This window comes from Saccopteryx leptura, chromosome 2 (genome assembly GCF_036850995.1).
Source record: "Saccopteryx leptura isolate mSacLep1 chromosome 2, mSacLep1_pri_phased_curated, whole genome shotgun sequence".
NCBI classification, from domain to species: Eukaryota; Metazoa; Chordata; class Mammalia; order Chiroptera; family Emballonuridae; genus Saccopteryx; species Saccopteryx leptura.
The window spans coordinates 147223054-147248813 of record NC_089504.1 but is presented as its reverse complement, the minus strand read 5'-3'; the positions used below and the strand labels follow the sequence as shown (position 1 = coordinate 147248813).

At 37.0% G+C, this 25760-nt stretch overlaps 1 pseudogene; it reads right to left on the bottom strand.

Annotated features, from left to right (window-relative positions):
• Positions 1-19697: 19697 nt before the first annotated feature.
• Positions 19698-20271, bottom strand: LOC136391594 (UPF0461 protein C5orf24-like; annotated as a pseudogene).
• Between the last annotated feature and the right edge of the window lie 5489 nt (positions 20272-25760).

The following is a 25760-nucleotide window of genomic DNA, read 5'->3' as shown; positions in this document are numbered from 1 at the left end:
TACACCCCGGGCTTCTGCCACCGCCTCACAAAATGGCGGCGCCCATAGAGGAGACAGCGGCCGCCTGCTCGGCCCCATTTTGTGGGAGGCGAGAGATCTGTCAACATGGGAAACCTCCGCTGAAGATGCGTCCGAGTTCGGAAAGGCTACTTAAGGGATGGAGTCGGGAGGATTGCATTTCACGGAAAATGTCATCGACTTCCAGCACCTCCACACTTTTTTTTTTTTTCCATTTTCTCGAAGGAAACGCCAGAGCCTCCAGGGGGATTGTAACTAAGGAGAGAAGGGAAGGTTGCGGCAGACTTCTCCGGGGACTTGCCCCGTCCTCTCGGTGGCTTTGGTGGTTCTCCCACGCATCCCGGAGCGGAACGCGGTGCCGCGGAGGGTCGCGGGCTGCTCGGCCCTTTCCGAGGGAACGGGACCGGGCTACGCGGAGCGGCACCGGCGTGTAGGACGCGCCACTTGTGCAGAGACTTTTCGGTAGTTTTTAAATGCCGGAGACCACGGTTCTGTCGGTACCCTTTGTCTGAGTCGTGAGCTTTGGGAGCCCCGGAGGCCCCTGCTCTGGGAACTCGCGGTCGGCTGTGAGCCGGCGAGCCGTGTTGCCCGGAGCGGGCGGACCCGCGGATCGAGCAGCTCCGGCGTAACCGGTGGTCGCGACGCGGACCCGGGCCCCGGATGGTGTTGATGGGGCAGAAGTGGGAACGAAGGCTCCTACACTGAAATTTAAATCGTCCACTCGGGACCTGGGATTGATTGTATGTTAATGTCTCAGGTTAGACTTTAGAACTTCCTATCTAGTGTCCCACTTTGCAGTGGGCAAACCTGATTTGTCTTATTTCTCATTCGAAGGGTGGAATGGAGGGGTGACATTTTATATTTTTATTTTTCAAGGGAAGGTTGCCACTTTTAAGCTGCTGACTGCTTGCTATTAGTGTACGTTTGTGTATATACATATGCATGTACCGTGGTGGGTTTTTTTTCTTCAAGAATCAAGGCTAAAGGCCTGAAGTGTGATACTAACATTTTAATGCCTTTCTTTAAAATGTTAAGATGTGATATATAACTGGAGAATTGAATCGAAAAAATTCCCTTTCTGCAGAAGAAGCTGACACCTACAAAATGGATTCCTGAAGTATATCTGATGGATAGAATTTAAATTCATAACACTTTGGATATGTTAGAAAAAGAAAACCCAATGTGTATCAGATTATTGCATGGTTCAATTTCCCCAAGACTAGAAAAATGTAAGGCAAAAGTAAGCTTAATGTTAACGGTATTAGCTTTTAAGAAGATTATAATGGTTTAAGGAAATAGGACCTTCATCTGATGAAACTTAAATATGAATTACACAAGTAATTTACTTCAAATGTTTTTTTTCCCCCCAGTTGAAGCAATCATTTGTATTCTTACATGACTTTTCTTTTTTTGAGATGTTTTGTCTGTGTTGATTTTGACCCTCATGTTTCCTCTCTAATTTAGAACTGTCAGATCTTTCTGCAGGCTGCACCCCAATCACTAAATTACATGCCCCATCCTCTGCCACACCCTGGTTGCTACTCCTGGTGTGTGGATTACCAAGATACAGTCTCTGGTCCTGTCTGTTCCTACTGATGTTCTTTATATTTAATAAATTGGGTTACCACTAATCAGTCTATATTTCTTGCAAGAATACCTTATCTTAGCGCCCGAGTTCCCACAGAATATTTTTTATAGGATTGCTCTAAAACGTAGCTATAGTGCGGAGTATTACATTTTTTTTGTACCATATTGCATTTCCTGTAGTGGGCAGCATAGAGCAGGTGGATCCTAGAAAAGAAACGTTAGTGATGCCCTACAGTTTTCCAGTAGATAGTCTCTAATTTGATTAGATATAAATAAAATGTACTTTGTAATTCTCAAACATTAATGGAAAATGTTCCTAGGAAAATTACCAATAACAGTGAAAATTGTTGAAACTCAATTTGTATAGTTTACTGTTCTAATGAGAAATGTTGACATAGCCTTTTGAGGTGAAAATGCAAAGTATTTTTAATAGTAACTGCCAACAGTGAATTACATAATTAGATGTCTGTTATTTATATGAATCTGATTCTTATCAGTTTTAATATCATTTAACCAAGAAATTGTGATGTTTAAAACTCCCTCACTCCAGTAAACTTAAAGAAAAGTAAATTTCAAATCAAGCATGTCAAGTACATGATTATAACAGCTGAAAAAATTTAATTGAGGAACTGGTATGTCAATTCATTGGAGGAAAATTTGGATTTTAGGTTACTCTAAAGTTTAAAAGAATCGGTTGAACAAGGCTATTGAACTTAAATTTGTATTTCTTTAAAGGTATCTTGGGAAGAAAGGTAAGAATGCTTTCACCACTTCCTGCTACCTGTGTTTACTGCTGTACTTTTTTTATGTAGGCTAACTTTCTGAATGATCTGTTCCTAAAGTGTCAGATAAGCTTTTTTTTTTCTTTTTGATAAATATTAAAGATTATGCTTTGTACATATAAATCCAGTGCGATTTATTTTTTAAAAAGAGATTATTTACCACTAAAAAAGACTTCTTAATACAACTTAATAACTAAAAAATTACATTTTAGTAAATTTTAACGTTCTTTGGAGAAGCAGTCCCTAAGATGATTTTGACTCTCAGTTGTTTCTATCAATTATCTAATCCTGAATGTTTTCAATTGTTACGGGTTTAAGGTGCTACATTTGTGCATTTTTATTTATTTTATTTATTTTGGTGACTGAAAAGTATACCCCAAACTAAATGTGCTCATGAGAGTATCATCACAGTTTATAGTAGTTTAATGTTATTTACAGTATTTAGTAACTTTGAAAACTAGGAGAGCCTAAATACTAAACCAAGGAAATATTTATTATTATTATTATCATTATTATTTATTGGTATTTCAGTTGTAAACCTACTTTTGCCCACCCCTGTATTTATTGAATGCTTACTTTGGGCAAAAGGGGAGGGAGGAGAAATTGAGTTGGCTTTCAAGAAAATTATATTCCAGTACAAGATTTTTTTTTAACTGCTTACTTACGAGATTATAATGAAATATTTAGACCATAGGGTTCTTAATGTGAAATACTTGAGAATCTTTAACATAGAGTTAAATTCAAACTTCTTTTTAGGATAGAGAAAATTAAATACAATTATGTGTGAAACAGCATTACATTAATGTTAGTATCAATGTTAGTGTTATTTGGAGTGCTATAAAAATATTAATAACAGCATTTAAATCATATTGTTTAAAAACTCAGATCCACAAAAAAAATCTAATTCCCAATAATTAACTTTTAAATTATGGGAAAGGCAAGGGGATGTTCAGTGAACGTAAAATATATACTACTGAGCAAGCAAACAGGAATTGTTTTCATGAATTTTGATTTTCTGTCTCAATTTTTTGTTATGTTGACTCTTCTAATGTTGCATTTTACTATTAATCTTTTAAAAATTCAACCCCAAAGACACATTAATTCTGTAATTAATGCAGAATTAGTTCTTGACTATCTGTAAAGCTTAAGGAGTTAGCAGTTTTGTTGGCAAAACAATAAAATAGAAATTAAGCTGAAATGCAAAATATGTAATAATTAGGTTTCATGTATGTGCAGGGTTTTTTTCCTAACTACATAAGTCTGAGTAGTATTGACTTAATAGTAATTTATTTAGCTTTTGTTTTTCTCTGAAAACATACAAACTATTCGTATATAGCTTCAAAATTGAGAGTCAGCCAGGGCTAGAGGAAATTGTTGCTTATTGTTATACATTAGGGGAAAGTCTAACCAGTGGTTCAGTGACAACAATTTTTTTGGATGCCATGGTTCTTTAACATGGTTGTAGTATGTAGAGGTCAATTAAAGCCAATTTAGAATAATTTTTGTGTGATAATGAACGGGAGAAATACTTGTAAACAGTTCTTAAGGGATACAAAACAACTGACTTAATATTTTGCAGTTAACTACAATGCTTTCAGGTGTTTTAACCAAAGATGAAAATTTAAGTATTATGCTACATTTTTATGACCAAATCTCCTTTTTAGCATACTAATATTAGTAGCAGTTAGTGATTAGTTATAACCTAAATAAATATGAGCTAAGGTCCTGTTTTAATGTCTATTACTTTTAACTGCATTTGAAGACAGATTTCCTCAGGGCTAATCAGGGATTAAATGATGATCCTCCTGTTCCTCTGGAAACAGAAAAGAAGCTTTCCTCTCTTTAGGGTATGCAGGAATTTGCTCTCTTCCCACTGAACTAAATTTATCCTTTACATTGATTGCCAGTTGCTAACCTCAGTTGTTTTTCTGCTCCATTAAAGTTGGGGCCACCATAAATAGTAGTAATACCAAGACTAGACCATCCTGAGTAGGCTTGTGCCCACCACAGATACTCTCTCTCTTTATTCTCAATGTCAATTTCTAAAGTGACTTTCGAAATAATAATACCAGTATATTTCCTGCTAAATAAGTTAATTTGTGTTGGTCCACTTACAGTGTTCAAGTAGTTCACGAACCCTGTGAAACAAGATGTGTTCATTGCATTTTTCTAGGGAGAGGCTCTTAGGAGACATGGGTATCCTAAAAGGACCCCATGATAACCCCAAAATCTAAAGCTATATTTGCTAAAGACAAGTCTTGTGGACCACCTGAGGTATTTGTTGCTTTTTATTTTTGTGTGTTGTTGGTTGCTGGGCTTGAAACTTTTAAGGAATACCACTCTAGTTCATTAAATTTTAAGAATTACAGCAAACAAGCAAAAATCTGTATTTCTAAATCTATTCTAAGAACTACAATAGACTTTTAAAGAAAGTTGGATTGATTGCATTTAACTATTTTTCAGTTTGTTTTCTATTGAAAATGTACAAATAAGGGATTAAGTTTACTCAAAATAAGCCCCAAGAAATTCTTTAACTAATTGGGACTGCCTAGGGATTTATGTGAATTTATTACCATTTTGTGCATATTTGGGCGTACTTTGTGTTCATGGAAGACATTGATCAGAATGTTTCAAATGGTGTGGCCAGTACACACATGCCGTCTTCCTGTTCTCCTTGTGCTCGCTCACTTGCTCTGCGGCTCTTTGCTGCAGTTTCTGAGGAATGTACCTAGGAGTTGACCCAGACCTTGCTTTTGTAGAGCTCTCAACGTCAGGTTTCCGTAGTTTATTTATGGGCCAAATGTATGATAATTGGAATTTAAAGGATACTACATCAGACTGCAGTTCAGCATAGCTTTTTTAAAAAATGCTAACTATTTCAGTCCTAAACTATGCATATTCCAAATTGCTCAATGGATAGTATTAATATATTAATTATTCCTGTGCCCTTTTTTCCAAATGTAGATCCTTATATGCATAAGTATTGTTATTTAAAACCCACTATTCTGTTCTTTGTTTGAAGGAGGGGGAAAGTTAGCACCTGTTCATGTTTTACATATATGTTAACATTAAGATTTTGGCCAACTCCCCACTAAACCAAAGGGAAAGGGCATATTTGAGAGAAACGTGTGTTTTACTCAGACTCAAATAATTAGACTGATGTTATACATTGAGCTCGTTCTTAAAAGGTAAACATTTTATGATAAGCCGCCTAGCTTACATATTAGTGCTTTTTCTACTAAATATTCTTTCTGTCTTGCTAATAAAATCCAATTTCCAGAATCATAATTAGTTGCTAAGCAGATATGCATAAAACCATAAATTTACCTGAATCATTTACCATTTAAAGAATACTATATAGAAGTTTAAACAGAAGTCACTGATCAGTGAAAGTGACAAAACAAAGAAAATAAAAATAGAATTATAGTAGAATAAGCTAAAAGGCCTTTCTTTAGGGAATTATTAGGAAAACTGAGCTCAAATATGGGGTCTGGGTCTTCTTAAATGATACTTGATATTAAATTAGAATCTACAGGAACTCCCTTATTATTTATTCTTAGACTTTCTCTGCCAGTGGGTGCTACTTGTTTAGCAACCAGGTGAGGTATTTGAAATGAGTCTTTTAAGGCTACAACTTATATAACATTTATAAATATTACTGCTACAATATGGACTAACATTTTTGCCTCACTACAATATCTTATACAATTTTATAACTGCTAAAATGTCTTTTATAAGGCTACCAGCCCATGTAAATAGGTCCTGCTCTCAGTCTGGTGCAATGTGGCAAATTCTTTCTGACATAGCTTGAATTGCCAGGATCATAGGGGCATCATTCTTTAGTAGTGAGAACACACACCCTTTTCTTTGCTGGCTAAGATGAAATCGGAGCCATGTGATTCTGTAGGACATTAGTGCAATGGCCATCCTCTCAGTGAGCATATTTAGAGAAGTAGTCTTATTGTTACTATATTTTAATAGTTTTTGATCTTTCTGAGATTATGTATAAATCTCACTTGGGAATATTATTTCCCTAAGCCATTGTGCTTCACAGATGTGACTATTTCTTCCTGGGAAGTATTGGAAGATAAGAAGCCAGGCCAAACGTCTATGAGCATGACTGTATGCGCTCAACAAATGAAAAGGGTGTCTTTGCAAGTTACTGTACTCTTTCCTCAAGTCACAAGTTCAAATTAGAGGTTTTACCCAGAATCAAAGTGCCAGGTAGCTTTTTTTTTTTTTTTTTTTGCATAGCTCACTTCCCATTAACATAGTATAAAAATTCAGGGATATCAATCACTAAATGTAAGGCAGCTACCTCCATATTTTCCCACAGATTTTATCATGATAAACTAGTGCCATACTCTGAACATTAAAGGCAGTTTTTTACCTTCAGCTACCCAAACATTGCACATACTGCGGCAGAAGACACTGGGTTAAGAGTTTCTCTATTAATATTTGTAGTAATTGAGAACAAATCTACCTTTAAGGAATATATTGTAATTGTATCTTTTAATTATACCATAGCAAAGAATATAAGAACAATAACTGTGTACGGCTACATTATTTTTAGTAAAGTTAGTTTTACTCAGTCTTTGGTAGTAGATACTACTCATCTTATAATTGAGCCTCAATAACAAAACCAGAAAATTCAAGAAAGGAAGTCCAGCAAGTGACAACTTTCACAGTGCTTGCTCAATGTCATGCACTTGTCATTTTAGTGGTGGGCATTTGAAACTCTTCTTTGATGAGAGATTAACAGTCTTGCTTTGTCTTGTGTTTACTGATAAGTCTCAAGTAAGGATATGTTTTCCAAAAGGAAACACAATTTCCTTGCAGAAGGTTTTCACAGGAGTAGATCTGCCTTAAACGTTCTGTATGTAGTCTTTGAACCCAGTTCAAAAGGCCAAGGCCAAACCGGGTTCGATTCCCGGCCAGGGCACACAGGAGAAGCGCCCATCTGCTTCTCCACCCCCTCCCCCTCTCCTTCCTCTCTGTCTCTCTCTTCCCCTCCCGCGGCTGAGGCTCCATTGGGGCAAAGATGGCCCGGACGCTGAGGATGGCTCCATGGCCTCTGCCTCAGGCGCTAGACTGGCTCTGGTCTCAACAGAGCGATGCCCGGGATGGGCAGAGCATTGCCCCCTGGTGGGCGTGCCAGGTGGATCTGGGTGGGGCGCATGCGGGAGTCTGTCTGACTGCCTCCCCGTTTCCAGCTTCAGAAAAATACAAAAAAAAAAATACAAAAAAAAATGCTGGGCTGTATTTAAGGGAGACAAATTATCTATTTAAGAACCCTCAAATGCAGTCAGAGGCAAGACCTTCTTATTTACAGACAGGCAAATTAAGTGCTACCTTCTGTAGATTTTAGTTGTTTTATAATGGGTTCTCTTGGAATGGGTCTGGAAGGTTTTGGACATGGTTGAAACACTGAGGTTTGAGTTTTCTTTACTAGAAGGCCAAGGTTAGGACAGAAGGCTATCTAATCTACAAAAGACCCAGCACTACCAGTAGTTATCTGTAAGCTTGCCACTAGTAGTTTTGTGATTCAGGTGGGAAGAATCCAAAACACGTTCTTCTAGACACCATGTCTACAAGAAACCAAAAATTAATAAATTGATGGATAAGATAATTCATCTTCTTAAGCATCAAGCATAGATCCAAAACAAAAGATGTTTGCACCAGACAGGTAGCGAGAAGAACTTGAAAAGTTTCCTTTAAGTGAAGTTTAGGCTATATTTTCTACTAACGAACCCAGATGGGGATGGGGTGGGGTGCATACCTGGAAATCTCATAAGCCAGGGTTCCGCAAACGGCGGCTTGCAAGCCACATGTGGCTCAATCAGATTGAGGACGTTTTTAGCAAAGGCCAGTTTAGGAGTACCCTTAATTAAGTTAATGACAATGTACTTACCTATATACAGTGTGTCCATAAAGTCATGGTGCGCTTTTGACCGGTCACAGGAAAGCAACAAAAGACGATAGAAATGTGAAATCTGCACCAAATAAAAGGAAAACTCTCCCAGTTTCTGTAGGATGATGTGCGCATGCACAGATGATGACGTAACACTGTGTATACAGCGGAGCAGCCCATGGCCATGCCAGTTGCAATGTGGACGGTACAGAGGAAAGTTCAGTGTGTTCTGTGGCTCGCTAAATTTGAATCCGTGACCAAAGTGCAACGTGAATATCGGCGTGTTTATAACAGCGCCACCACATAGGAATAACATTACTCGGTGGGATAAGCAGTTGAAGGAAACTGGCAGTTTGGTGGAGAAACCCGTTCTGGTAGGCCATCAGTCAGTGATGAGTCTGTAGAGGCTATAAGGGATAGCTACCTAAGGAGCCCTAAAAAATCTGTGCATGAGCCCACATCAAACTGCACTGAATAGGTATGAAACTGGGAGAGTTTTCCTTTTATTTGGTGCAGATTTCACATTTCTATCATCTTTTGTTGCTTTCCTGTGACTGGTCAAAAGTGCACCATGACTTTATGGACACACTGTAGTTTAAATTTAAAAAATTTGGCTCTCAAAAGAAATTTCAGTTGTTGTACTGTTGGTATTTGACTCTGTTGACTAGTGAGTTTGCTGACCACTGTCATAAACCATTAGTATTTTCTGAGTTTTTTTAATCCAGGTGATTGCTAAAAATTTCTTAAAAACATGATCAGTGTGCTTGGCCACTTTGATTCTCTTTCTTTAGAATCCCATCTGGATTTTACACTATTCCTTTTTCTAGATGAAGGTACAGGGAAGACTTTGGATAGTCTGTAGGACTTTATAAACTTTTACAATCTTAAAAAGTATATTCCCTGATTATCACCAATAGATAAAATGTGCTTGTGTGAGGTTTTAACAATAAAGACTTGCCAACAATCATGTCAACTCTTGCATATAAGTATGTTTCTGTCTATTCTACAAGGTATACAGCATCACTAAAACATGTTCTGTGAACAAAACATATGTAACAGCGATTTTCAACCAATGTGTTGCAAGAATTTTTAAAACATGCAATACCTGACTCTCTTTAGTCAGGGGTACTGATCTGTTTCCCCTTAGATTGCCAAATTAAAAAAAAAAATGACAACAGCCAACACAACAGCTTCCTGGGGGGATGATTTAATTATTTAATTTATTCTATTTTTTAAATTTAGTTTGTGGCCTGATCTTGAAAAAGAATAATATCTGAATGAGTTAGCAGAGGAAACAAGTTGGTTAAGAAAGAGCAACGATGCCTATTGAACAGGACATAGCCACAGCTCAACAGCCTGTAAGGACTACTAGATATTTTAGCTCCTCTGGAAGTGATGAACCTTTTTTGTTTTTATAATTGTTGGCAAAAACTACCCAGAAGCTTGAGGAAAATCAGTCAGTTATGACTTTTGAGAAGTAAAAGTATAATCTCAGGTAAGGACAGCACTTTCTGCCACCTAGGAAGAATATGGAGAAAGCAAAATTTTTACCACTTCGTGAAAACAGATTGATTGCATACCAGAGACCAATTCATTTTTCTCTGAGTTACCATTTCCCTCTTCAGTATTATAAAACAAATGTTTGTTTTGTTTTGGCCATAGCACCTATGATGAGAGAGTAAAAACCTTTTTCTTTAATAAGAAATCCTACATAATCAAAGTTGTATGTATGTATGACCATTATATGCAAGAAAAGGGATGTGTCAATGATTTTTTTCCCTCAGCTTAAATAAATTTGTAAAGAAACTTTCAGAAATAAGAATATTATTTTAAGTATTATTAACAAGGCTACAAATTATAGGTCAGACCACTAATCAGAATTACAGATTATAAAAGTTATTTTCACAGGATATAGCAACACTGAAATCCATTTGTCTAACAAGACTACTTATTTTTGAAAAAATATTTGCAAGGGAAGTTTTATGATATAGTATATAATTCTGTCTGCTTTTCAGCAGCTATAGGGAAGAGGGTACATTTTCCCCTTTTAATCTTGCTAGGATATTTTTTTAACCTACAATTAGAAGTGCCTAAATATTAGAATTCTATTAGCTATCACCAAAAGAGAAGAGCAGGTACAAACTTAAAATGCATAAAAGGTCAGAAAGACAATGTTTAGAAATGGAATATGGGGCATGTAGTGTCTCACTTCTACATTCAATTAAGAATATAAATAAAGTTTATTGCAGATTAAGATATGGTTGTTTTAAACCATCTATATCCACAAGAGTACAATGTTAGTAAAAGGATCATATATTTAAACCACCTGTTTTTAAATTTTAATGGATTTTTTTTATTCTTTATAAAACATTATTTACAATTATAAATACTTATCTGTGGTTTGGGAAAGCTATTTTGCTTGTTCTCCCTCAATCACTTAACCTCATCCCCCTCTAATTATTTTAACTCTGGCTAAATCTTATTTCCTAAACTTACCTGGCCTTCTGTTAGGATTGGTGTTCCAATGAAAAATACTGGGAAGTGCTGGTCTAAATACAAAGATGGGCAAAAGTAGGTTTACAGTTGTAAGTACATGAAACAGTTTATTCTTGTCTAACTTATTAATCATTGTATTTATTTGTATTACAGCTATAAGCCTACTTTGCCCACTTCTGTATTGTTAAAAATTGAATACATATATCTGAACCAAAAAGTTCCTGATCCTTAACTAAAGTGTGAGCTCCCACAGGGCAAGGACCCCTATTCATTCTTTGTAATCCCGTATTAATATAACCAACATAATTCTCAGTATGTATTATTGAATAAGTTAATATAAATCTAATAACACTTAAAAGTCTGTTTTTAAATGTGAGCCTAATTAAGCTTCTGATTTGCTAAAGTTAATTTTTATAAATTCTTTTCTTGTGTTATTTTTTCCCTCTATATTTAGAAGAAGTAGAATTTCTTTAAATGTTCCATTTTGTACTTTTATGTTTAGGTTGGTAACCAGCTATTTTATTTTATTTTTTTTAAAGATTTTATTTATTCATTATAGAGAGGGGAGGTGGGGGAGAGCAGGAATCATCAACTCCCATATGTGCCTTAACCAGGCAAGCCCAGAGGTTGACGCTTTATCCACTGCGCCACCACAGGTCAGGCAATAACCAGCTATTTTTATGTCTGTTGAAGAAACGTAGACATAAGCACATACGAGATTTGTTCATAAGCCATGAAGCACTTCAATATTGCTAGCAACAGACATCAGAAAACTAACTGGCACCTTCATTTCATTTCACTATAACATTTACTCCTCTAGGAATCTTAAACATGTATATATCTTCTTCACTCTTAACTCCTACCTCCCAAGAAGACAATTTGTGTACTATGTTCCCATTCCTATCTGGAGTCCATATAGTTTCCCGGAATTCATGGAATCATTCATTTCCTTATGCCCCATATATAGATCTCCTACTATTTCCCCATAGATTTCCTGCCTCATCTGCCAGGGGCACCTTAGAGTTCTTAAGGATTTCCTGGATGTGCTAGAGTGTTAAGGATACATATACCAAAACGAAGGGACTTCATTGCTGTGCAAGAAGGAGTAATAAGCCCTCAGACCTATGAAGGGAGGACATTTTGGAAAGTGTCAGTTACAGAGTATGATACATATTTAGAGGACATCTAGTGAACTTTGTACCTTCCTTATTAGGGGAAATTTAGGGTTCTTTGGAGATTTATGGGCTTTGAAAGTACTCAAAGTGTTTTGTAGAATTCAATTGAATATTAATTGATAATAAAGACCCCAGTCATATAGTGTCAGCAAATATGAAAAGGAAAAATATATGAACAAATTATTTGAATTGAAAAAAAAAGAAAATAGGAAAGAATACTCCAATCATTAAATTAGTTTCAAGATAGACACATTTAGAATGTCTAGCAAAAACATGTTTTTATTAATTGGATTATAATGCCTTTTAGAGGACCCTTCATAAGTAGTGTGAAATTCATATTTTGACAATTTGGATATCTTTTTTGTAGAATATTGTAAGAATTTCCTATGTAAGAGAACTTTAACAAGAGCTATTCTGATACAAAAAATGTAACATAAAATTTTAAGATTTTCTGACTTGAAGACCTTTTAAAATAGATATTCATGAAGTAGCTTAAATGAATGTCTTATCTTGTACATGATGCTGAAAACCAGATATTTTGTTGCTATGTTCTTCTGTCTCCACTCACACTACAATTGATTGAAGGCTATATCAGTCAGACAACTTGTGCAGAAAGCAGAGGCTATTTGAAGAAGGTGCAGGAAAAGTGTTGCTTTTTAAGTGTTGGAATTTTTGAGTGTTGAGAGGAAGCAGTGGACATAGAAATAATTGTACTACAGTATGATCAAAGAATATGATGGAGGTGTTGGCTGTACTTGGGTAGTCTGGGAGCTTTATAGAATAGGGGATATTTGACTATGTCTTAAAATAAGAATGTTCATGGTGGGAGGAAGGTAGGGCTCAGAGGTATGAAAGGATATGCTATATTTTGGCAATGATGTCTAAGCCCACTGTGGATGAGCCTATTTTGCAGGGTTGGAGAGGAAAAAGAATAGAGGCCAGAAGGCTGCATTACGGTCAGTCTGAAAGAGGTATCTATGATGTTATGAAATTTTTACTTATTTCCTGAAGGCTGGGTTGTGTGTGTGTGCGTGCGCGCGTGTGTGTGTGCTTGCGTGTGTGTGCGCCACATAAATGATAGATATACATGTATGCAAGGATGTGTACAATTTCTAGGCCCTAGCTTTTTCTGCAGTCATTTTCATTTAATTCAAGCATATGGGAATACAAGAAAGAAAATTATAGTTAATTACAGATAGGCACAGATTTGACTTTTTAAACATATGTTTGACTTCTTAAATTATTACTTGTACACAACTGGTGAAACAGTTGTCTTGACATAGGTTGAGAACACAGGTGAGTAGTACTAAGGAATATAGATAAACCACTATCACAACATAAGAGAAGACTGACAGTGAGGGCTTTATTAATAGAATGAGAGGAGAGAGGATGGATTTAAGAAATAGTGCAGAAATGCTACTGTAAGGACTAGACTAATTTCCAAGACTCACCCAAACTCTGGGTCAATTCTAGTAATACTGCTTCCTCAGCACTCTCTTTCTCTCTTCCTCTCTCTTTCACACATACATACTACATATCTACTGCCTTTACTTGCCTCCATACTGGTGTGGCCAGTACTTTATTACCAACATTGTTCTTTAAAACAGGACATTTTTCTGTTGCTGTTTTGACATGGGTTGTGCCTCTCTGGAATGGCTGCATAAAAAAACTTTTACTTATTGATTTAATTTTTTTTTTTTTAGAGAGAGAAAAGAAGGGAGAGAGAGAAACATCGATTTGTTTTTCACTTACTCATGCTGTCATTGGTTGATTCTTGTATGTGCCCTGATCTAGGATTGAACCCACAACCTCAGCATGTTGGGATGACACTCTAGAACAATTGAGTTACCCAGCCAAGGCCTAAAAACACTTTTTTAAAAAATTAGCAAGTATATAACATGTTCTGGCCCTCATGTTCCTTTATCTTTAATGATCTCATCCTTTTCTCTGTCTCTGAAATTAAAAGATGAAGTATAACAGAGTAGTAGGAGTAAAAGTGTCTATTACATACATTGCTTGATATATTTGGTTTAAAAAGAAAATAACATTTTAGATGTCTTCACGATGTCCCTTGCATCAAAAGGAATCCTTCAGAATGTATATGTACTTCTTTAATAACATTTTCTTTTCCAAATAAATGAGTATGGTTTCTTTTTTTTTCTTTCTCATTCAGAGCCCCCATTTTTCATCTGGATTTCTAATATTCTTTTATAGACTTATTCCAATTCTGTGTTGTATTTCACAGGTACAACACCTTGCTTTGATATGAGAGTAAAATGAAGCTCTCCATTCTTTTATTCTTAATGCTAAGCAAGTTGACTAATATTTAGATTTTAATATCACATTGGTGTAGTGCTTTCAGGCAAAGATTTATAATAATTGGCAGTTCACAGTTCATCATAAATTGTAGAGGTTAGAGATCAGCTAATCCTACCTACACATTTTTCTCTGCCTTTGCTTATATAACTTATACACACATGCATGCATGTGTGTTACCTAAATGGTATTTTTTTGTCACTAGTGAACTTCTCAATGTACCTAATCATTGCGTAAACATAGTTGGATTACTTTTTATAAATGTGCATTTTTCGTTGAGCAGATAGAAGCAAATCTGCCTCTTATCTGTCCTCTCCTATAACCTCATTAGATCATCATTTATTCATTCAATGAATATTAAGTGCCCATTACATGCTACTATCTTCAAGAAGTTTACATTATACATATAAAAGTGAAAAATGTACAAGGATAACTAATATCAAATAATAAGTGCCATTAAAGATGTACAAGGAATCATTCTGTTTTCTGTCTCTTTACTTGGAAGACCTAAAGAGCATAAGAAAACAATTTTAAATATATCATAGAAACTCCTTGATGTCATTTGTTAAATTCATTGTTTGTTTAGCTTAAAAGTATTTTGATAAGACTAAGACTCCAATTGACCATAGCTAGAGTATTAAAGAATTATAACTGCAATCCCAACCATTTTTTTTTTTTTTTGTATTTTTCTGAAGTTGGAAATGGGGAGGCAGTCAGACAGACTCCCGCATGCGCCCAACCGGGACTCACCCGGCATGCCCACCAGGGGGCAATGCTCTGCCCATCCGGGGCATTGCTCTGTTGCAACCAGAGCCATTCCAGCGCCTGAGGCAGAGGCCATAGAGCCACCCCCAGCGCCCTGGCCAACTTTGCTCCAATGGAGCCTTGGCTGCGGGAGGGGAAGAGAGAGAGAGACAGAGAGGAAGGAGAGGGGGAGGGGTGGAGAAGCAGATGGGCTCTTCTCCTGTGTGCCCTGGCCGGGAATCGAACCCGGGACTCCTGCGTGCCAGGCCGCCGCTCTACCACTGAGCTAACCGGCCAGGGCCCCAACCATTTTTTAATTTATGTAAGCTTAAGACTTAGTTTAAAATTAAAATTTTGTCGGTCTTAGCAGCTATTTTTTTAAAATAAACTTCAGAGCCAGGTAGAATGTAGGTATTGCAGATACTAACTGCAACCAGGTGTCACCTACAATAATAAAATTATCAGTAAAAGCATATATATTTGTTTTAGAATTGGGTCTGACACATGCAATGCTGAGAAACATTAAAAAACCTTTCGATGTTTATTGATTTGATAGCTCACTCTACTTCCTGATTAAGTCACAGCATCTGGGTGTCTGAGCAGAGGAAATCATGGATTGTGTGAATTCTTTTAAAGAATAGGATCTGAATTTGGGTCTAACTAAGTGCACAGAGCGCCCACTGTATGCCAGTCACACTCATGTATGAGATTTTATTCAGTCACTCATAGATGATTGAATCAGCTCTAAAAAGTTAAAATGGTTTTACTTGACATGAGATTAATGTTCCCTGAGACCCAGCATTGTAAAATAATTATTTTTTCAGCATAGTCATTTATTATTGTTAAAAGAAAATGTTATATTAAACATTTGGATATTCCTCATGCTTCTTGCATATAGTGAACAAATTTATATTTATTTCAATGCAGTCAAACCCTAAAGCTTAAATGCTTTCTTTTGTCATTATTATAATTTATAATAATTGAAACAATAGTAAATATTTAAATATACAAGAATAGTCCAAAATTAAAATAGGAGTTTTGGATCTTACTAACTCCAGTACTAATTTACTTTAAAATATTGAGCAAGTGCCTGACCATGCGGTGTTGCAGTGGATAGAGTACTGGCCTGGGACGCAGAGGACCCGGGTTTGAAACCCCAGGGTTGCCAGCTTGAGAGTGGGATCATGGACATGACCCCCGTGGTCGCTGGCTTAAGCAAGAGGTCACTGGCTCGGCTGGAGTCCCCTCAGTCAAGGCACACATGAGAAAGTAATCAATGAACAACTAAAGTGCTGCAACTATGAGTTAATGCTTCTCATCTCCCTTCCTGTCTGTCTGACCCTGTCTCTCTATTGATTAAAAAAAAAAAATCTGAGCCAGCAATTTTATATTTTTACTTCATCTCTTTTTTAAATAGGGAAAAGATTTTCTACGGAATTTGATAGATTATTTGAGAACCCGAGGAACAAAGTGCTATATAAGTTTGAAGTGATAACTACTAAAAGTAATATATCCTAGAGGGAACAAGTTTAAGTTGAAAGATATTCAAGAGGTGATTATAAAGAGCATACAACCTCATTGGACTTTTAAAAAAATGCTCTTTTCCTACATAAGTATTTAAGAACTATTATTAAAATCAAATATTGTTTTTTGAGAGAAAATAAAAACATAGGTTTTTTGTGTTTTTTTTTAATTTTTTAAAATTTTTTACAGAGAGTCAGAGAGAGGGATAGACAGACAGACAGACAAGAATGGAGAGATGAGAAGCATCAATCATTAGTTTTTTGTTCCGCATTGCCACACCTTAGTTGTTCATTGATTGCTTTCTCAAATGTGCCTTGACTGCGGGCCTTCAGTAGACCGAGTAACCCCTTGCTTGAGCCAGTGACCCTGGGTCCAAGCTGGTGAGCTTTTTGCTCAAACCAGATGAGCCCGCACTCAAGCTGGCGACCTTGGGGTCTTGAACCTGGGTCCTCGGCATCCCAGTCCAATGCTCTATCCACTGTGCCACTGCCTGGTCAGGCAAAAAAACATAGGTGTTTGTATGTGATTCCTATGTATTGACAATAGCAGATAAATCATCCCTATCATTTGAATCTGAACCTGCCAAGACATCAAATGTTAATTAGGGCCTTTGTGTTCCTTTGTTAGAAAGTATAGGATATAGCTCAAAAAAATATTCTGGTTCTTGAGGTCTTGCACTGAAGCTAAAGAGAAAGAAATAAACATTGGTAAACCTATTTAAATATAAAACGTAAGATTCAGTTATAATACTTTTCTACATATATTGGTGTTTTATGATTTAGGTTTCAAATCTTGGCTGTAATTGTAAAATTGCTAATATGTAGTATGTGATGTCATTTACACTAGGTTAGGAAAAGCTTTATGGAGGAAAGAGAAAATCAGGATATTTTAAATGAGATGAGTGCTTGATAAACATGAAAAAGAGATTATTTTGGTTTATTGAAGGAATGGAGAGGGAAACACTAATGAAGAGTTGGAAGAGTTTGCCAGTAGACTTGATAGAGGTAAACATAGGAAAAAACTTAGATGATAAAATTGACATACTTCACCAATTTGTTAAAAGAAAAAATGATATCTAAGAGAAAATTTTAATAGTTATATGCATGGAGGACAGGAAAAGCTGGAAGCCTTAAGTTGCTGACCATCTAAATGGGGAATTCGATAATAGGACACTGAGAAAGAAATGGATCTTTAAAGTGGTAAGGGGTTACTGTCAAAAATTGTTCTAAAGTCCATTGAGTATTACCAATAACCAAAGAGCCCAGCTCCTCAAAATATAACCACTGTAATGCTGTCCCATTAATTTTGCCACTTCCTGGCCTCTCACTACCTTTTTTGGACACTACCTAAAATATCTTGTTTCTCTTCTCCCACACCCACACTCCATTAGAATGTAAACTCCATTAGGTTAAGAATTTCCTTGTCTCTTTTGATAGATGTACAGCTGTTTCCCCAGTATCTACAATAGTGTTTAATAAATGAATTCTAGATCTCACCATTAACATCTTGAAATACAGCCTCTTAATTTGATACTTAGTATCAATAAATAAGTGATCTCAGAGGTCATGCAACCCACTGTTTATTTTTTCTTTTAATTTATTTTTATTTTTATTTTTTACTTTTAGTGAGAGGTGGGGAGGCAGAGAAAGACTCCTGCATGTACCCAGACCAGGATTCATCTGGCAAGCGATGCTTTGCCCATCTGGGCCCTTGCTCCGTTGCAACCAGAGCCATTTTTTTAGCGCCTGAGTTAGAGGCCATGGAGCCATCCTCAGAGCCCTGGTCTTTTTAAACTTTTAATTACTTTAAAAGTTTTTGGGTCCTGCAGATCTATATTATAATCTCAAAGGCATTTAAAAATCACAAATTCATCCATTGTAACTTTAAAGTTCAGTGGAATTATTTTCAAATCCAAAGTTTATAATAGTTTATTTAGAAGAAACTCAGAATAAATAAAATGTATATTAACAAAGAATATTACTTTCAAAAAGGCGAAAAGAGGGGTTTCCTCTGTACCCTACTCTACATATCTACCCAGTACTTTTTTCTTTTCCATCTACCTTGCTTCTAAAGCAAACACTGTTTGAAAAAATTTTCTTTTGGGTGAGCTGGTCTCACTGGAACCACAATTAGAGTTTTTTCTTTATTTTTTTCTTTATTTTAAATTTGAACTGTTGATTGTGTTGTGTGCCCATCACCGAAAAACAAATCATTTTTCTATCACTGTATATTTGCCCCTCTTTACTCCCCCTACCCCCTTACCCCCCTCCCCTGGTAACCACGCTACTTCTATCTGTGTGTATGAGTCTCAGTTTCATATCCCACCTATGTGGGGTACATATTTGTCCCTCTGTACAGATTTTTAATTAAACTAACCATATTTTTGCATGTTTCATGCATAGATGGATTCCTATGTTTCTTAATATTTGTATCCTGACATTCAGAAAACTGCTTTTTCTTTATGTCAGTTGTACAGTCTACCATTCAGTTTGTGTCCTTTGGTAGATATAAACCTGCAACTACAGTAAGTGCTAATGCACTGGGACAACTTCTCAGAAAAAAAAACACCTAAAAACCATTCTGAATAAATGAACAACAATAAATAATTTAAGCATAATGCTTTTAAAACTAAGCATATGAAATGGAAAACGTAGTGAATATAGCTCCATGCAAACCTTAAGAATTTTTTTTATTATATTACATATGCTATTCCCAGGATGTATTGTTTTTCACCAATGTTTTGTCCATCTGTTAAAAATACCTTAGATATTATTTTTATATTGTAGGCTTACTTCACAAATTATATATATTCAATAGTTTCAGTTGTTTAGCATATAAAGCATCGATTTAGAATGGCCCCAAAGTGGTAATGAAATATGAGACACAACCATAACTCTAAAGGAAAAACAAAAATTATTTAGTTAGGTGTTACTGTTGAACTTATGTACAAAATCAATGCCACTGTTCATGCTCTGAGCACGTCTGTCAGCATAACAGGTTTAAACGGACACACACACACACACACACAGGAAAACAAACATGAAAAGCCCAGGTAATAAAATCATGTATGTCAAAATAAAACCAAGAAGCTTTGGGATTATTCACAATCTTCCTTCTAAACTTAGCCCTCCATTCCTACCTCATTCACTCCTTAGGTGTATTGACTTGCATTGACTTGCTGGTTTCCTGCACCCGGTGAACTGCTCTGCCCTGCATTATAGGGTAAGGAAAAGCAGCAGTGCCACAGCCATAACCAAGATCTGCAAGACGGGATAGAGCTTTAGTGCTACCTGGATGTCTCCCTGGACTGACTTTGTATCCTGCAGCTTTGGTTGTACCCAAAGGTCGGCCTGGATTTTAAATCCAGACGCTTTGGTGGTTCCCAGGGGTCTGCTAGTGCTGGTCCGGTATTCTGCTGAGTTGGTGGTTCGAGAAAGCTGGTCACGCTTACCAGATCTGTTGAGATTTTTCATTTTCTTTAGTTCATCTTTTACCTCTATTCTTCTGCTATTTGTAGTCTGCAAGTACGTTTCATTTAATGGGTCTTGCCTCTGATAAGCCTTTGGTTTGTGGCTGTGTAGCTAGCTATATTTGCTTTGCTGGGAAGAATATATAGTATGTCAAACTGATCAGCAGCTCTCGTGGCATCTTCATGGAAGTTAGAAGTCTTGCCAGGCCCACAGAGAGCTCAATTCCTGATGCTAACAGGAGGCATCATTTTCTCAGCCACTAGGAGCCTAGCCCCTCAGCTCATCCATGGGCAGTTCATTGGCTGGGAACCTCATGCTGGCTACGCCCCCTTCCCAGCCCACCTCTGTACTGCACCAAGAGCCCAGGACTGAGGGGCAGGCATCCATGGACACCGCTCAGATCCTGCCCCGGAAGCAAGAGGCAGAGGTCCATACAGCATCTGCCAGGGGTCAGGGAACAGCCCACTCTTTCTTTACTAGTATCTGTGGATCACTGAGGAAGATTTTTACTACTATGAAACTTGCCTCAGTCTTGGAAATGACAATGGTGATATAGTGCTTTTCTCCTCTCTTCCCTTCTCTATTTCTCTCACCGTTGGGATCCACAATGTATAATTTAACTAGTTTTCCATATAACAATATTGGTCTAGTTCAATATTCTATCTAATTCAGAAATTCCTTATGCATATGATTCCACGATACCCTTCTAGAAGTAAAAAGCACATTGCTGACGTGTTTGTTTCATCCAATAAATATTAAAAAGCTATTATGTTTTAGGCTAAAGATGTAACATGATAAAAGATACGTTCCAGCCCTTATAGGGCTTAAATCCTGGTGGAATTCTACAAACAACAAATGAAGTCTCTAAATTCTATCCTCTATTCTCAAAGTTCCTTGGAAAGAAAATGCAAAATAATGAGAAGAAATAAAGAACAATGTAAATTAAACTTCCAATGGACTATATTAAGGGTAAATATAGACCACTTTTTAGTCTTCAGGTCCTTTAAATTAAATTCAGTTCAGTCAACAAACATCATCTGCTGAACATCTCCAGCCCCTAACTAGATTCTGAGGAATGAAAGAGTAAGAGATAACCCTTACAAGGAGGGAGAATGCAAATATTCAATAGATGGGTACTTTCAGTGTGGTAAGTGCCACGTGTAACTATGTTTTTGTTTTTTGTTTTTTAATTTATTTTTCTGAAGCTGGAAACAGGGAGAGACAGACAGACTCCCGCATGCGCCCGACCGGGATCCACCCGGCATGCCCACCAGGGGGTGACGCTCTGCCCACCAGGGGGCGATGCTCTGCCCCTCCCGGGCGTCGCTCTGCTGTGACCAGAGCCACTCTAGCGCCTGGGGCAGAGGCCACAGAGCCATCCCCAGCGCCCGGGCCATCTTTGCTCCAATGGAGCCTCGCTGTGGGAGGGGAAGAGAGAGACAGAGAGGAAGGAGAGGGGGAGGGGTGGAGAAGCAGATGGGCGCTTCTCCTGTGTGCCCTGGCCGGGAATCCAACCCGGGACTTATGCACACCAGGCCGATGCTCTACCACTGAGCCAACCGGCCAGGGCTGTAACTATGTTTTGAATGATCCATTCCATTGGACAGTCATAGCTAATGTCATTTTTAGACTAAAATCCACCTTTATTTAATTTATATTTGTTGGTCCCAGTTTTGTCCTCTTTACTTATTTAACCCATAAACATCAATTGTGGAACTACCACATACTGTACATCATCAAGTTCTCTTCATAGACGAGTAGAACATGATCCTTGCCCTCAAAAAGGTTAGGATATAATTCTGCAACATTGAGGAAGTTGCTTTCCTCCCCTGGGGATTGAGGGTAGTGTTAGTACCTACTTCCTAGAATTGTTCTGAGTATTAAATGAATGCTTGCAAAGCACTTAATACAAGGCCTGATATTCAGCTTTCAACAAATACTAGCTATTATTATGCTCCTATGTTTAAAGAGGAATCGTGGTTCATAAATTAGCAGTTGCAGCGTTCATATGAATGCCTTAAAAGAAGTAAACACAGAGTGCTATGGGACTATAGCAGAGAAACACTACTCTTAGCTAGGGCGGTGAGGGAAACACCCTGTAGGAGGAGACATCTGAACTCAGTGGTGCAGGTCTAAATAGTGGGGTTGGAAAGGGCATACCTAACTCAGAGAAAGAGGTGAGAACATGGTGCATTCAGCGTACTTCAGTTCAGACTGGCTACCTTTAGGAAAGCTAAAATGTGAATGGCCTTGGATACCATGCTAAGTAAGTAAAGATGTGTCATGAAGGCAATGAGGAACTACTGAAAGCATGCTGCACAATTAAACTTTCAATTTAGTGAAATCTCTGGCAGCAGTACAGATGAAGTGGGCAAGAGAGAAGATAGGAAAACCAGTTAGGATGCTATTGCTATGTTACTGTTGAGAAATGTCCTAAATAAGTCAGTGATGCAGGGGAGAAGAAAACTGATTCGAGAGAGAATTAGAGCTTAATGACCAATTAGATATAGATGTAGGAGGAAAGGAAGAGGAGGTGTCAAAGATAATTCTTAGATGACTGCTTTGAATGAGCGAAAGGTGTTGACAGTGGTTCACAGAGAGACTGGAGGTGGGCAAGTAAGTTCAACTGTAGACATGTTGAGTTTGAGAATGGCTAGGCACTTAAATATTTATATCAGGAGTTTAAAACTGGTCTAGGGCTTTGGATTTGGGATTTGTGGACAGGTGTTTATTCAAGCCATCATATATATATTCAGTTAACACCTGTCCATGAGAGAGAGGAGGGCCAACATTTAAGGAGTAATCAAACAGCTCATAATGTTAATTGAGATTGAACATTCAGGCATGTTAGAGGAAAATTGAGAAATAGTACTCTCTCAGAAACTAAAAAAGCTAAGAGTTTTAAAATAAGTTACCAGTCACGAATACTCCAGTGATAAGAGGAAATTGTTCTTTGGATTAAGCAACTAGGAAATCATTGGGCAAGAGGTGTTTCCTAGTGATGCAGGGATCAGAATTGAGACTGCCACAGATAGTCCAGTCAAGATAGGAGGTGGGTGAGGAAGACATGCCTGGAGGCCCTCTCCGCAGAAGCCGTGAACAGTAGAGGAAAGCTAGTGTAGAAGCTAGAGTGGGAAAAGGAGGCTCTGGTATATTTAGAGGGCAGGGAGACTTCATCTTTTTCTTTGTCAACAGAAAAGAGCCTGGAGAAAGGGAAAATTGAAGATGTAGAATAGGTGTAAATAAATAATAAAACAGGATTTCTAAGAAGACAGAGGAAGTGACATTTTGTGGAGGAGTGTGTCTTGAACAGAAAGGAGAAGGGATACCTATTAACTAGAGCTGTGTAGACACAGGTACATTTAAAGGGGAGAAAGGACTTGAATTATTTGAGGATGTCTCTGAAGCCATGTCAGCATTCTAGAGTTGATAAGGAAAATGCAGAGGGACTGAGGTTCAGGAACTTGAAAAGTTCCCTTACAAAGAGGAGAAACCTGGAAATCACAGGAAATGGCAGCACTGCCATTTGGGGCCCTGTGCTTTGTCAGTGTCTCCCTTTAATAACAGAGGCCCATATTGAGCTGCAGTGAGTGGGGTCTGACCATCACAGTGTAAAGTGCGAGTACTGTCTCCCTTCAACTGTTAATGCCCTGTTTGGAATCTTACACTTTTACTAATACAGCCTCTGGTTGGGTAAGCTATCCTTCAACAGCTCTTTCATACTGCAAGACCAAGAAAAAAACATTTCTCCTGAAGCCATGGTCATAGGAAAATTTGAGTAATGATACTGTTCAAAACAACGAGCTACTCATAAAAGTTGAGAATTCAGAAATTGCTGATCAAATTTAGTTGGAAAACTTCCTGAACATTTTCAATATACAGGTACTGACAAACAGAAGCAAGAATGACCTGAAAACATGAAGCTCTGGTTAATGTCCATTGAATGTTGAATGCAGTTTACATAAAAATCCAGTAAGCATTCTATAAGGATATGCTATTATTTCCCAACTCCAGTGACTTAGTTGGAACCTAAATTCAACTATAGATAGATTTTTGTTTTCCAGAACATTGTTTTACAATGTTTTATTCATTCACCATTCCCTATTATTCTGTATTTGGCCACATGACATTCATGTTAATTTCCTCATCAGTAAATCCATCTGAATTTGTTATCCTGCTCCACTATGCTCTAAAACCTACTCTTCAACTAGATCGGAGAAAAATTATAACCAATTGTATCAATCTCAAATAGAATTGCCTTTACCGAATTGCTGTTTTGTGTGCAATCATCAGCTTGTATGGAGGAATGCAATAATAAAACATCTTCATAAAATGTTATTTGTTGTGAGTTGTGATTATTGTAAGTAGGGTTGAGAAGGTATATTTTGATTTTGGAGGGCTGTCCCAGTTTACTATGTTGTCCAGCACAATGTTTAATAGTTCCCCTTTTATTCTCAAAAAATGTCGGAAATCAGAATATTGTTCTTTTTGTTACAGTGTTCTCTTTATGGTGCTTTTTGACAAACTTTTGATCCTATTCATAGGGATTAGTCAAATCTATGGTAATTATGAGCAATTGAGTGTTTTTTTTTAATGTAGACAAGTGCTTTATAACTACTCAGGTATCCATTTTTAGGTTGACCTAAGAAAACTTAGGGCCAAATTTGTCACCTGTGTCATAAGTTCTATGGTATACATTTTTGTTTTAATCTCACTTCTCTGCTTTTAAATCTTGTCACTTTTTTCCTCACCGATTTCTAATTTATACCTTGAATTTCGTGCATCCTTGTTTGCTATCTCAAATCCTTTTTGAGGTAAGGCAGAGAATAATTTTGAAGCACAAAACAAACAAATGTATTGCTTCTAGAACTTATCTGATATTCTTAAATGACAAAAACATCTCTTTTCCAGCTTGACTAATGTTTCTCATTTTTGTCTATGTTTTTGCTCCATGATAAATTTTGAAGAGATTGTCAGCTTTTGACCAAATTTGTTACATTATTAAGAGATGAGTATACTTGTGATCAGTCTGCCACCTTTAAACAAAATATAGCAGATAAGATTTTTTTCAAATGATTATAACTTATATGATTGCAGAATTTAAATAGAGAGGCGGTCCAGCTCCATGGGAAAAAAAAGAACACAAAAATCTGTAATTAGACAAACCTTATCTCTGCCATTTATTATGTAACTTTTGGACATCTCAAGTCTTTCACCTGTAGCTTAGAGATAATGTTACTTCATTTTTAGAGTAAATGAGACAACATTCATAAAATACCTGGCACGTAGTTAGATACGCAGTCAATTTTACCTACCAATATTGTGGTTACCATTACAATTTACAAATCACTGACAGTAAGGACTTTGTACTTGATAAGATCTCTGTGCTGTTGTTGTTTTTTTTTCCCAACAGCAACAACAAAAGATTTGAAAATTAAACTAGTTATGACTTTTCAACTGGCAATATTGTAAGTTAGATGTTTTTGAAAAGGCTCTGGCACAGCTAATATCTATGCACTAGATAAAGCACAATAAGATAAACACATACTTTTAAACGTATTGTGGAGCTTGCAAGAAAATAAGGAAAGTTCCCACAAATCCCACTCACCCCTCACAAAAATAAACAAAATAAAACAGCAAGCTGAAATCAGAGAGGTAATTAAATGAGCAACTGTAGCTACTTTGGGGGCTTCTGCCAAGATCAGAAACCTGAGTTTTGGGTATTGTATATATTATA